At 41.8% G+C, this 12,180-nt stretch overlaps 1 long non-coding RNA gene across 2 annotated transcripts in view; it reads left to right on the top strand.

Annotated features, from left to right (window-relative positions):
- The window catches only part of LOC121281158, a 270,196-nt gene that overhangs the window by 102,880 nt on the left and 155,136 nt on the right, over window positions 1–12,180 (top strand). The gene's annotated exons all lie outside the window — the stretch shown is intronic.

Raw genomic sequence — 12,180 nt, forward strand, 5'->3', positions numbered from 1 at the left:
TACACTGACAAAATTATCAGCGACAACTGATGTTCGCAAAAATACTGCTCAACCAGATGACATTGCAAGATTAAAGCTTCTCAGGCCCTCTGCCAGATCCTGGGATCAGGATTGTGTCATCTGTTTTCAATATTTCTTATAACTCAGTCCATGAAAATTCTGGGCTGGTTTTAATGCTTTTCACTATCCATCAGCAATTTATTGTCATCTTTCTGACACAAACTCCCCTCTTCGGAATTCACTAATTGATTTCTGTGGTTTAGTTCCTATGAGTAGGGCAGTACCTGGCCATTCTTCACGTCAGTCCTGATGGTAAGTGTATCTTACCATGGCAGACTTTACTGTTGAGTCTGATTTAGTGTTTATCTGACATTTTAATTGTGCATAGTTAATTAAATACTTCTGGAATAAGTACTAGTGTCAATAATGGTGACCATGAAACTACTGGATTATCATAAAAACCCATCTGGTTCACTTCTGTTTACTCAGTTGCATAAAACCCCTACCAAAAAATCAAATAAGAAAAAAATATAGCATCAACCTAAGCACTGGACATGACATATGCATACCCAGCCTAGTTGACCTTGCAAAGTCCCTCCTCACTAGCATCTGGGGACTTGTGCCAAAATTGGGATAGCTGTCCAGAGACTAGTCAACAACAGCCTGACATAGTTATATTCTTGAAATCATACTTTGCAAACAAGGTCCTAGACTCAGCCATTACCATCCCTGTCCTGTCCCACCAGAGGACAGACCCACCAGAGGTGGAAGCAGAATGATGTATAGTCAGGAGGAAGTGGCCCTCGGAGTCCTCAACATTGGCTCCAGACTCCGTGCAGTCTCATGGCATCGGGTCAAATATGGGCAAGGAAACTTCCTGTTGATTACCACCTACCACCCTTCCTTAGCTGAAGAAACAATACTCCTCTATAATGAACACCGCTTGGAAGAAATACTGAGGGTAGCAAGGACACAGAATGTACTCTGCATGGGTGTCATCAGTGTTTGTCACCAAAGGTGGATCTAGAGCACCACAGCTGGATGACTCCTGAAGGACCTAGATGCCAGACTGGGCCTGTGATAGTTGGTGAGAGAATCAACACGGTGGGGGGGGGCCTCCTTGACCTAGGAGTGTTCTTCTATTGCATGGGACATGGCCAAATTTAGAATGGAACTTGCCTATTTAAACATATCACCCCTATAATTACACTTTCCAAGTAGAGACACTGCAGCATCACCACTGGTCAGAAGGTATAATTACTGTCATTGGAACTTACAGTTTCAGCAGGAGTGTAGAACAGGTGATACCTGTTCGGGCAACAACCAAAGGCTTGCCTAATTCCCCTTTTCGAAAACAGAAAGGAGACAATGGATGGACCATTATAATAGATGGCTGATCCAGTATTATCTGTTTTACGCTCTCGCTGAAGTTAAAAGTTCTAGACTGTGAGACAAGTTTAAATAGACACTTACTAAAATAACTGTAGACATAGGAATTTGTAATGGTGTAAATGAACACAAGGAAGGAATGTATGGCAATAAATGTGGACTGAATTATGTTTGTTTGGCCTGGTCTAATTAACCCTCACCTTCTACTATCAATTCACCTGAAGACTACATTTGTTCTTATCTCCACATATGCATTACACAGGAGAGAGACTCACCGGATGTGATCATCCATCTCCTTTGTACTAGCGCTCAAGCCAACATTATAATTACACTTTTTATAAAACACATTAAAAAAATCAAAGCATTCATTTTCATTTCCTAAAGGAATATTGAGACTCCAGCCATTTATTTTTAATGATATTTTTGAGTCCTAGGGGAAAGAAATAGGGTCCATGTTTGTCAACTTTACAGCGCCTCAATTTTTAAATACTTCTCGTGGAATAATTTAACACAACTTTACGATCTTTTTGAGGCAATCAAAATACAGTAAAGGCACATATTTTACTATTGGCAATATTTACGTACTGACCATCCACTATGAAAATGAGGTCACAAATTGGGTTCAGCTCTGGAACACATAACTAACTTACTGAGGTTTGCAGCAAATAATGGTCACAGTCACAACAAAATGGAAGTTAAATTAGATGATGTATCAGACTTCTGAATTGTGATGATTTATGGGAGGGGGTTTGAAATAGTTACTTGCGCTCTGTAATAAAGCCGATGGAAGAAGTTTGCATTGAACAAATTAGTATCAACTCAAAAATTAATTGAGAGCTGCATTTTCTGCAACTCAAAAGTGGTTTGCCTATATTTCTTTCTAATTCCAGATCTTTTCAGTGCTGATAATGATTGAAAGTTTAAAAAGGCAATAGATTAAAAACCTTTCATGGGTCTCCATATCTGAAGAGTTAAAAGAGACTGAAGTAAATTCTTCTTCCTGCAAGGTAACAGGTGTCTCCTTTTAAATGTTCAAAGTTCATCTGCTTATCCTCATCACAGACTCAGTGAGCATTCTGTAGCTTTCCCTCACTGTGGCATTCTCATCCTCTACGTTAATATCTACTGTCTGGGTTAGAGCAATATTTGAGATTTGTGATGTGCAAAGTCGATGCAAGGACATGCAGTATGGTGAAAACTGTAAATGACAGACAGCTTAGGGACTGGCATCGGCTATTTTTTCATCCAGATGTCCTTGTTTACAAAATAATCATTATATGTACTGTAAAAAAAAAATGATAGTTGAATGGGGAGTTCTTTACTCAGCATCCCTGGAAAGAGCCAGGCAAGTATGCCATCCCAGAAATAGAGTGGTTTCCCTGCTGTGATGGATGCTGGGTAAAGAGTTCCCCATTCCACAAAAGCTGTTTCTGCAACAAAACCTATCTCCACCTTGCTCTGAGCTACATATACCAACGTCTCAAGATTTTGAAGGCAGGAAGGAAGCAAGCAGCTCAGGGAAGGCAGAGTGAAAAGCTAAATACAGTAATTTGAAACAGGCTCTGGCCCATATTTTAAGTTGTAAAAGGACTTGAAATGTTAAAGATTGTCCACAATGTGCAAGTGCTTACGGTTTCAGAATGTCTTTTGTATATTTTACCTTAGGTTATCTGAGTCTGCCAATTAATTTTTTTGGGACTATCACTTCATACAGGTTTCACTGTACATTGATTCTCCAACATGCTGTAGGCACACAATGCTAGGCTGCATGGTCATATCTGTAATTCAAAGATGGATCTGATCAATTCTTTAGATGTGTTGCCATGGCAGGCATTTATTAAGATGACATAAGCTGCTTTTGACAATTAGGGGGCAATTGTGATGAATTATCCACAACACAGTACGTCTCTGTCTAGTATAACACTTTGTAGATATCTCACAAGCACTTAAAATCTGATAAGATCCTAAATATGTAAGAAGAAAAGACCATTAAGTGCAAAAATCCTACTTCTTCTATAGATTTTGTACATGTTATTCTGTGGTAGACTTGATCCTGCCTCCTTCATCTACTGAAGAAAAATTCCGCATAAATAGTCTATGATCCCTAAAGGTAATCAAGTGAAATTAAAGTCTATCCATCTGTGCATGTTGACTATTCAACCCTGACCTGCTGCTGCCTTCCACAGACATAATCCCCAGCCTCCGCAGCCTATTGCATCCCATGGAGTATTTAGTCATCTCAGTCTAAACATTTCATTATAATCCTCAATCCCCTTCCAAGAAATATGCATACTTAATTTCTTTTGAAGGAGTTAATCTGCACAGCATTCAACCATTTTGTTGGGTGTCCAGTCCAACAATCCGGTATTCCTGTGGGGATGGGAATGGGAAGGGCAGACTTCTTTAGCCGTAGTCAAAGTCCTCAGTGAACATGCACCCCTCAGTAATATGGCAGTGCTGTGTATTTGATTTGGAAAGAACAAAACTAGGCAAACAGGTTCAGAATACAGTCCTTTTTTTTTGGTAAAGTGATTTTACTTGAAACTTGCAGAACATATTCACAGTGCTTTCAGCTTTAACTTCAAGCTGCTTTGGTGATCTTCCCACTGTTAAAGCTGACAGCATGGGGCTCCAGTTTTCAGGTGGTAGGATTTCCTTTCGGGAACAAAACCACATGTCTAACATAATTACATAACCACTCAGTTTGTCTCTTTGCATAATCGACACAGGCATTCTCATCTGATTGAAGAGTTAGATTAATCAAATATATCGGACAGTATAAGTATAATATTATGGTCTAATAAGTTTTTTCTAGCAGGATACAGTGTCAGTTAGGAACTTACAAGGCTTCCAGTGCTGTGACAGGTTAAGAATAGAATCCTTTTAAATCAGGAAATGACAGAAAATAATGGGTGGAATCATCCAAGATTTTTACCAAGTGCGGTAGCAGGCTTGAGAAAAGATGTTTCACCTGCCGGTTGCAATGGTGGCTCTTCGCTCCGTCTCATACCCTTCCCACCTCATTAATTATGCAGCTACAGGAAAGACACCATCTCGCTGGTGGGAGGGCGGCCTCTGAGGCGCCTGCCACACCATTACCTCATCATTTCCACACCCGAGTGCCATAACTAAACTGCAGCCACACACACGGTTCTCAATGCTTGCAGCCCAGGACTGCTTCAGTGAAGATATGGCCCTGGCAGCCAAGAAGAGTTCAGTGACCTGTCACTGGAATGCCTTTTGGAGGCCCATCAGAATGTCCTCCATTCAGCTCTGGCCACAGGAGGTCCAGCAATCTCACCAGTCCAGCTTTGGAGGCAGTGGCAGCGGTGGTTAGTACCATTGCTGCACACAAGAGGTTGGCCATCCAGTGCAAAAAGAGAATGAATGATTTCATCCATGCTGCCAGGGTAAGGCAACCATCTCAACGCTCTAAACTCACACACACTCAAGCCCATCATACATTCATTGACATCTTGCTCACTGCCGGCTCAATGGACATCACTACTCACTCTCTCACGTACACCCTCACATTGCCATCTGGCCTTATCTCCTCTGAAGATTGCCTCCTCAGCCCTCACCATCTTCAGGCTACTTGCACAGATCAACATGTGCCCTCACACACACACCCTGGGATACTCTCCTTCCCCAGTACGGCCCTCACCCTGCAGCCTCTTCCCTTACCTAAGGCCACTTCTGCCCCTTCCCCAAGCAAGCCCTAGCCCTGCAGCTGTTGAAAAGCCACCCCTGCTTTATGGCTGGTCTTGTAGGTAGAGACCTGTCTGTGAGCCCCCCTAAAAGTGATAGGGTTCTGTTTGCGAAGCCTGATGCTGATGACCATGAGTGCTGCCCGAGGCAAGGTAGGCAAACCAACATTGAAGTCCTGAGTGAAGTGCAGCTCGCCAGGTGCACATCACTTATGTACAGTTGAGAAAGACACGCCGACATGCCTGGATGATCCAGCATGGGAGAATGATTCTGGTGAGCAGGGCTTATAATGAGATGACGAAGCATTGAAATTAGTTTCCCAACCTGCGGTGGTGGGAGATGCGGCCCGCCTTTGACAGGTGGAGCGGACGATCGCAAACTGGTTTCACATGCCGCAAAACCAATTTTGGCCTTCTTGCCATATTGTCTCAACACTCCACCAAACATGTTCGCCACCAATGGGAACAGAAAATTCCGCCCAATGTCTTTAAAATTGCAAGAAAGAATTGTGAATTAAAAAACAATAGAGCAAAATAAGGGATACACTGGAATATGTAGTATAAAAACATGAAGCGTGCCTGAGAGTGAGTTACAGCCACAAAGATAACTGAGGGCTAACCAACCAATTATATGTGGTATAATGGGTATAGTTTATTGCAAGATCTGAGCATCTATTTATATTGCCCTCTCTGCTGCCCCCTCTGCTGGTGTGATGTTGTTCAATAATGGCTCTCTATAGCTAAGCATATGTTAGTCTTACTCAATGCAATACACGGTCACATAGGGTTGACTTATGGACTGCAACGTAATTGAAGGGTTTCAGATAATTTTGCTAGACTTGTGCATGCCATGAGTATTACAAGGCATTATTTGACATGGAGCAGATAGATACCAAGTGCAGCAGTTGCTGGCACTGTTGAAGCGGTTATTAGGGATTTGCATAAATTCTTGGCTCAGCATGGAGCAAAAGGATATTGGTTGGATGCAGAAAAGTAGATAAACGATGTCAGGATCCCGATGTATCAACCACTCAAGCAGAAAGAATGAAAAAAAGGGCTTGTGGTTCCTGAACAGAACTGAACCAGCCACACTAATACTGTGGCTACAAGAGCAGATCAGAAGCTGGGTGTTCTGCAGTAAGTGACTCAGCATTTGTCTCCCCAGAATTTTTCCACCATCCACAAGGCACAAGTGAGGGATGTGGGGAAATAGCATCCACCTGCCTGGATGAGTGCAATAAGGTGATGATGTAGTGGTATTATCGCTGGACTAGTAATCCAGAGACCTATGGTAATGCTCTGGGGACCTGGATTCAAATCCTGCCATGGCCGATGGTGGAATTTGAATTTGATAACAATCTGGAATTAAAAGTCTAATGATGACCATTGTCAATTGTTGTATAAAACCCATCTGGTTCACTAACGCCCTTTAGGGAATGAAATCTGTTGTCCTTACCTGGTCTGGCCTACCCACAGCAATGTGGTTGCCTCTTAAAATTCCCTTTGAACAAGTGACGCCCACATCTCATGAATAATAAAAAGATCTAACACAAAGCAGCCCGCTAGATTGGAATCCCATCCACCATCTTAAAGAGTCAGTCCCATCACTCAAATACACCATGACTGCAGTGTGTACCTTTGCTACACATTGCTTTATCTAGTGCAGGCTGGTTTGAGCTCACATTAGCCTCTCAGAGTTTCATGCCCCCTGCTTAGGTGTGGACTCACTCAGTGGTGTGCTCAATCATTTAAATTAGCAGCATTTTGCATGGTGCCTCTATCGGAAGCAAGTGGCATAAGTAAGTCGCACATCACAATCCCCGTGCCATTTTTATGGGTTCCTGAATTTTGCAGCCAAGGTCTATTCTGTCATTTCATTACTGTTACTTCTGAGAACCTGTTGAAGATCTGTACATGTAGGAATCTGTTGGGGTCAGGGGATAATGTTTTATTAAATTTGGAGGGAAAGTGTCTTGGCTACAGTCTCTGATTTCTTAACACAGAAGTGTTTTCATCGTGTTTGCCACACCCTTCTGTTGGATCCTGGTCCTTAGTTTAGTTGGACTAATGGATCCGGGTTGCACGCTTGTTTTGGGATGGTCGAGTTGGTACCATAGACAGAGTAGATCAGCAGGTGGTTCTTATGTAGAACACATTCTATTTATTTACAAAGGATCTCAGTAGCTACATTTATGTGCTTATAACTCAAACCCTGTTTCTACATTACAGACTTTAACTCTAGACTACTGACTACTAAGGTAACCCATGCTCCTCTGCTATTGGATACAAAGATCATGTGATCTATTATAACGATCTTCTTAAAAGTATATTACACATCAGATTACCATATCCCTCCACCTTTTCTCAGAAATACTTTTTATAGCTACAGTTACAATTTTTCTCAAAATATCAAATTATTAACATAGATAAGAAATTTACAAATTCTTCTTTCTGGGGGTTTCCTTATGCGTGTAGAACATCTCAGCACTACAGCTTCAAATGCTTTGTCAGGAACCTCCTTTTCTGCTGTTGTTCAAGCACCAGGTTCTTTGGTGGGCACCTGCAAATCTGTTTTCTTAGCTCTTGCAGGTACAGCTGATCCTTCAGACACATCTGTACTCAGTTGAGTTCTTTCAACAGGAGACATTGACGCAGTCATGAACACTGGAGGAATTATTTCATGATATTTTACTTCTCTCCTCCTTAATTGATCTACATGTTTCCATATGAATCAGTCTTCCACTTTCACATGGTAAGAAAGAGGTCCAGTCATTGCACTTATTTCAACTGATAACCACTTGGGTCCTTCTCCAAACTTTTTCACATATACCGTCTCTCCTATGGTAAAATTTCTTTCATGACTATGCTAGTCATGTCCAGTTTTCTGACTTATCTTACTCCTTTCCACCTTCCTCCCTAAATTACGGTGTTACTAAGCTCAATCTCGTTCTGAGATGGCGTTTCATCAACAATTTTGCAGGCATGACACCTGTTGTCATGTGAGGGGTGGTCCTATAATGGAAAAGAAAACATGTTAGCATGGTCGCTATGGAGTCTCCAGTTAATTTCTTCATGCCAGTTTTGAATGTTTGAACCGCTTCCTCGGCCAGTCCATTCGAAGAAGGGTGGTGTAGTGAAGCTTTTGCATGAGTGATACTGCTGAGGCTGATAAACTGTTGAAACTCAGCACTCGTAAATGCAGTCCTGTATCTGATACGACTAGTTCTGATAGTCCATTGCTGGCAAAACTTTATGTAGCTTGTCAGTTGTGGTTGAATTCACCTCATAACTGTCCATCCATTTTGTGTGGGTATCAACAATAAGGAGAAACATTGTTCCCAAAGAAAGTCCCACATAGTCAATACATAATCGCACCCATGGCCTCCCTGGCACTCCCAAGGGCATAACGGAGCTGTTGGAGGTAACCTTTGCACTTGCTGACACAGCATACGACTTCTCACTAAGCTCTCTATTTCTCCATCCATTCCAGGCCCCCGTAAGTAGCTGCGTGCTATGGTCTTCATTTGGGAAATACCTGGATGTGCACTACATAGTTCAGTTAACAATGGCTTTCGTCCTTTTGGAGAAACAATCGCTTGAGCTTCCCACAATAATATACTATCCTGGCTGGTTATCTCATATCTTCTGTGAAAATACGGTTTCATTTCTTCAGATTCCTGTTCTTGTTACCAAGCATGAAGAACTTGTTCTTGTACTTTGGATAAAACTAGGTCTTGACTTGTTCAATCTCTGATCTATCTAGCACGTACCGGTGATGAATCTAAGAAATTCTTGTGGTACTGGAACATCTTCATCGTTTTCTTTCAAAGGCAAACTACTAAGTGCATCAGCCTTTGTAATCTGATTTCTAGACCTGTGGATGAAAGTATACTCGTACGCTGCCAGGATCAATGCCCATCTCTGTATTCTTGTTGAGGCTATGGGTGGTATGGCCTTATTCTCGCTGAACAATCCTAGCAAAGGCTTTTGGCCTGAAATAATAGTAAAATGACAGCCGTGTACATGCTGGTGAAATTTCTTGACACCAAAGATGATTGACAAGCCTTCTTTCTTTATCTGTGAGTATCCTTTTCCGCTGTGTTGAGCCTTCATGATACATTTCCAGTAGGCTGTTCCGAGCCATCGACCATTTGATGGGAGAGCACTGCACCCACTCCATAGCGAGATGCATCACTAACTGTCAAAACTAACTTTTTCTTTGGTCAAAATGTGCTAGTAGGGTGGATGAGTGTAACAGTTGTTTCACCTTTGTGAAAGCTTCTTTCTGTGGTGTTTGCCAAGACCAATGTTGGTTTTTCTTGAGTAGGTAATACAGGGGTGCCAGTTCTGTCGACAAATTAGGCAAGAAGCGCCCATAGTATTTGATTATCCCCAAGAATGATTTGAGCTTGGAGGAGTTCCTCAAAACTGGTCTCTCTCTAATGACTCTCACTTTTTTCTCAGTTGGATGGAGGCCCTGTGAATCTGCCCTGTGACCTAAATAAATTACCTCTTTCGCTTGGAACATGCACTTTTCTATTTTTAAATGCACTCCCACCTGTGAGAAACATTTCAAACTTGTTCCAAGTTTGCCAGATGCTCCTTTTCAGTGAGTCCTGTCACCAGAATGTCATCTAAATAAACTACAACGTGAGGCAATTCTTGCAGTAAACTTTTCATTGTTCTCTGGAATATGGTGCATGCTGAGGATACACCAAAAGGCAAACGGGTATATTGGTACAACCCTTTGTGTGTATTAATTGTGACAAGTATCTGGGAAGCCTTCTCTGACTCCAATTGTTGATAAGCATGACTCATATAAAGCTTCGTGTAGGCAGTTCCACCTGCCAGCTTAGCATACAGCTCTTCAATTTTTGGTATAGGGTGTCTGTCCATCTTTGCCACTTAATTAACTGTCAATTTGTAGTCTCCACAAATTTGAATGCTTTGGTTGGTTTTAAGTATAGGGACTATTGATACTGCCCATTCTGAGAACTGCACAGGTTGTATAACTCCCAGTTTCTCTAATCCATCCAATTCAGCGTCTACCTTTTCCCACATTGCATAGGGTGCTGGTCTTGCATTCATAAATCGGTGGGGGGGTGGGGGGGGTGTGGTGGGTGTGTGGAGGGGGGGGTGTTTGGAGGGGGGGTGGGTGGTGTGGGGGTGATGGTGGGATGGTGGCAGTGGGTAGTGTCTGGATCCACTTGAATTTTTGCTTGTAGCCCTTGGATCTTCCCGAGTTCATCTTGGAAAACTGAGGCGTATTTTTGTTGTAGCTCAGGTAGCCCACTGGTTCTCAGCTGGAAGATCTCAGTCCAATCCAATTTAATTTATTTCAACCAGTTTCATCCAAGGAGGCTTGGCCCCTCACCTGTTACCACCATCAAGGGTAATTTTACTGATTGATTTCCGTACTGTACAGTAACTCTGCTTAGACCTTTGATTTTGATGTCTTCTCCCCTGTAAGTTTTCAATTTGGGACCTGTTTCTTCTAAATTTAATTTACAGTCTCCATAATTCAGGTATGTGAAGGTATGCTCACCTATTATCGTAGTGGAAGCTCCTGTGTCCACCTCCATCCTGATAGGCCTATCATTCACCCTCATTGTTACATAGATAAGTTCTGTTCTCCCTACCTTTAAATGATATAATGAATAAATACCAGGCTCTTCTACATTATAGATCTCACAGGGTTTTTTCTTTTGATTGAAAGTTGCCTGGTTCTATCCTTGCAATGTCTCATGAGGTGTCCATTTTGATCACAGTAAAAACATTTGATTTTTTAAAACATCCATTCATTACAAGGTTGTCTGCTTCCACCTCTGTTACCATTATTCCATGTTTTCACTGCTAAGTCATTTATTTTTATTTGCATTCAAACAGTGGCTGCTTCCCATTTCTCAGCAGAGCCTTGTATTTTGGCACCCTTTTTGGCTGGGCCTCACCGCCAAACATGGAAAATGGCACTATTTTGCGCTCCACGTATGGCTTTTGAGTTCCTCACTGCACTTTCCATGGCCAGTGCTATTTCTAGCACCTTCTGAAAACCCAAATTTGCTTCAGACAGTAATCTCTTCTGAATCGTATCTTCATTTATACCGCACACCAAGTGATCTCTAAGCATATAATTTATAGATGTACTAAACTCACAATATTCTGTTAACTGTTTCAGACTTGCCACATAACAAGCAACTGTCTCCCCTGGGGCTTTATTTCTTGAGTTAAATTTGAACTTTTGGATCATTACTGAAGGGTTAGGCTGGTAATGACTCTTCACAAGGTCCACTAAGTCATCAAAACTTTTCATATCCAGGGGTCTGGGTGCCATCAAACTTCGAATCAATCCACAGGTCTTAATCCCACATGTAGATAAGAGGGTCGCTTGCCTCTTTTCCTCCCCCACAATGTCGTTAGCTTGGAGAAAGTATGTGAAGCGTTCAACAAAATGAGACCAATCGTTCATGGTTGGGTCAAAAGGATCAACTCTTCCAAACTGCAGCAGCTTTGAGGGGACTGCTTCGGTGACTAGGATGGAAATTCTACTTACAACTGCTGTGCGAGGTACGCGATTTTGGTTCACTTGACTTTCTCCCTCACTTTTTCTTACTTTTTTTTCATCCTTCCTTGCTTTTTCTTGCTTTTTCCTCATTGCCAGTTTGTTGGATCCTGGTCACTAGTTTACTTGGACTAATGGATCCAAATTAAACGCTTATTTCGGGATGGCCAAGTTGGTATCATAGGCAGAGTAGATCAGCAGACAGTTCTTATGTAGAACACATTCTAGTTATTTACAAAGGAATTCAGCAGATACACTTGTGTGCTTACAACTCAAACCCTATCTGTACATTACAGATTCTAACTTTAGACTACTCCTACTAACTACTAAGGTAGCCTGCGCTATTCCGCTGTTGAATACAAAGATCATGTGACCTTCCATTATAACATTTTTCTTAAAGCTATATTACTCATCAGATTACCACACCTTTGATGTCTCGCCTTTGATTTTTTTTTTTCTCTACATACCCAAAGCATAAAAGTAGGGTGAACCTCATAAAAGTTATGAGGTTAGTAACCCCATAAC

Source organism: Carcharodon carcharias, chromosome 8, assembly GCF_017639515.1.
Source record: "Carcharodon carcharias isolate sCarCar2 chromosome 8, sCarCar2.pri, whole genome shotgun sequence".
NCBI classification, from domain to species: domain Eukaryota; kingdom Metazoa; phylum Chordata; class Chondrichthyes; order Lamniformes; family Lamnidae; genus Carcharodon; species Carcharodon carcharias.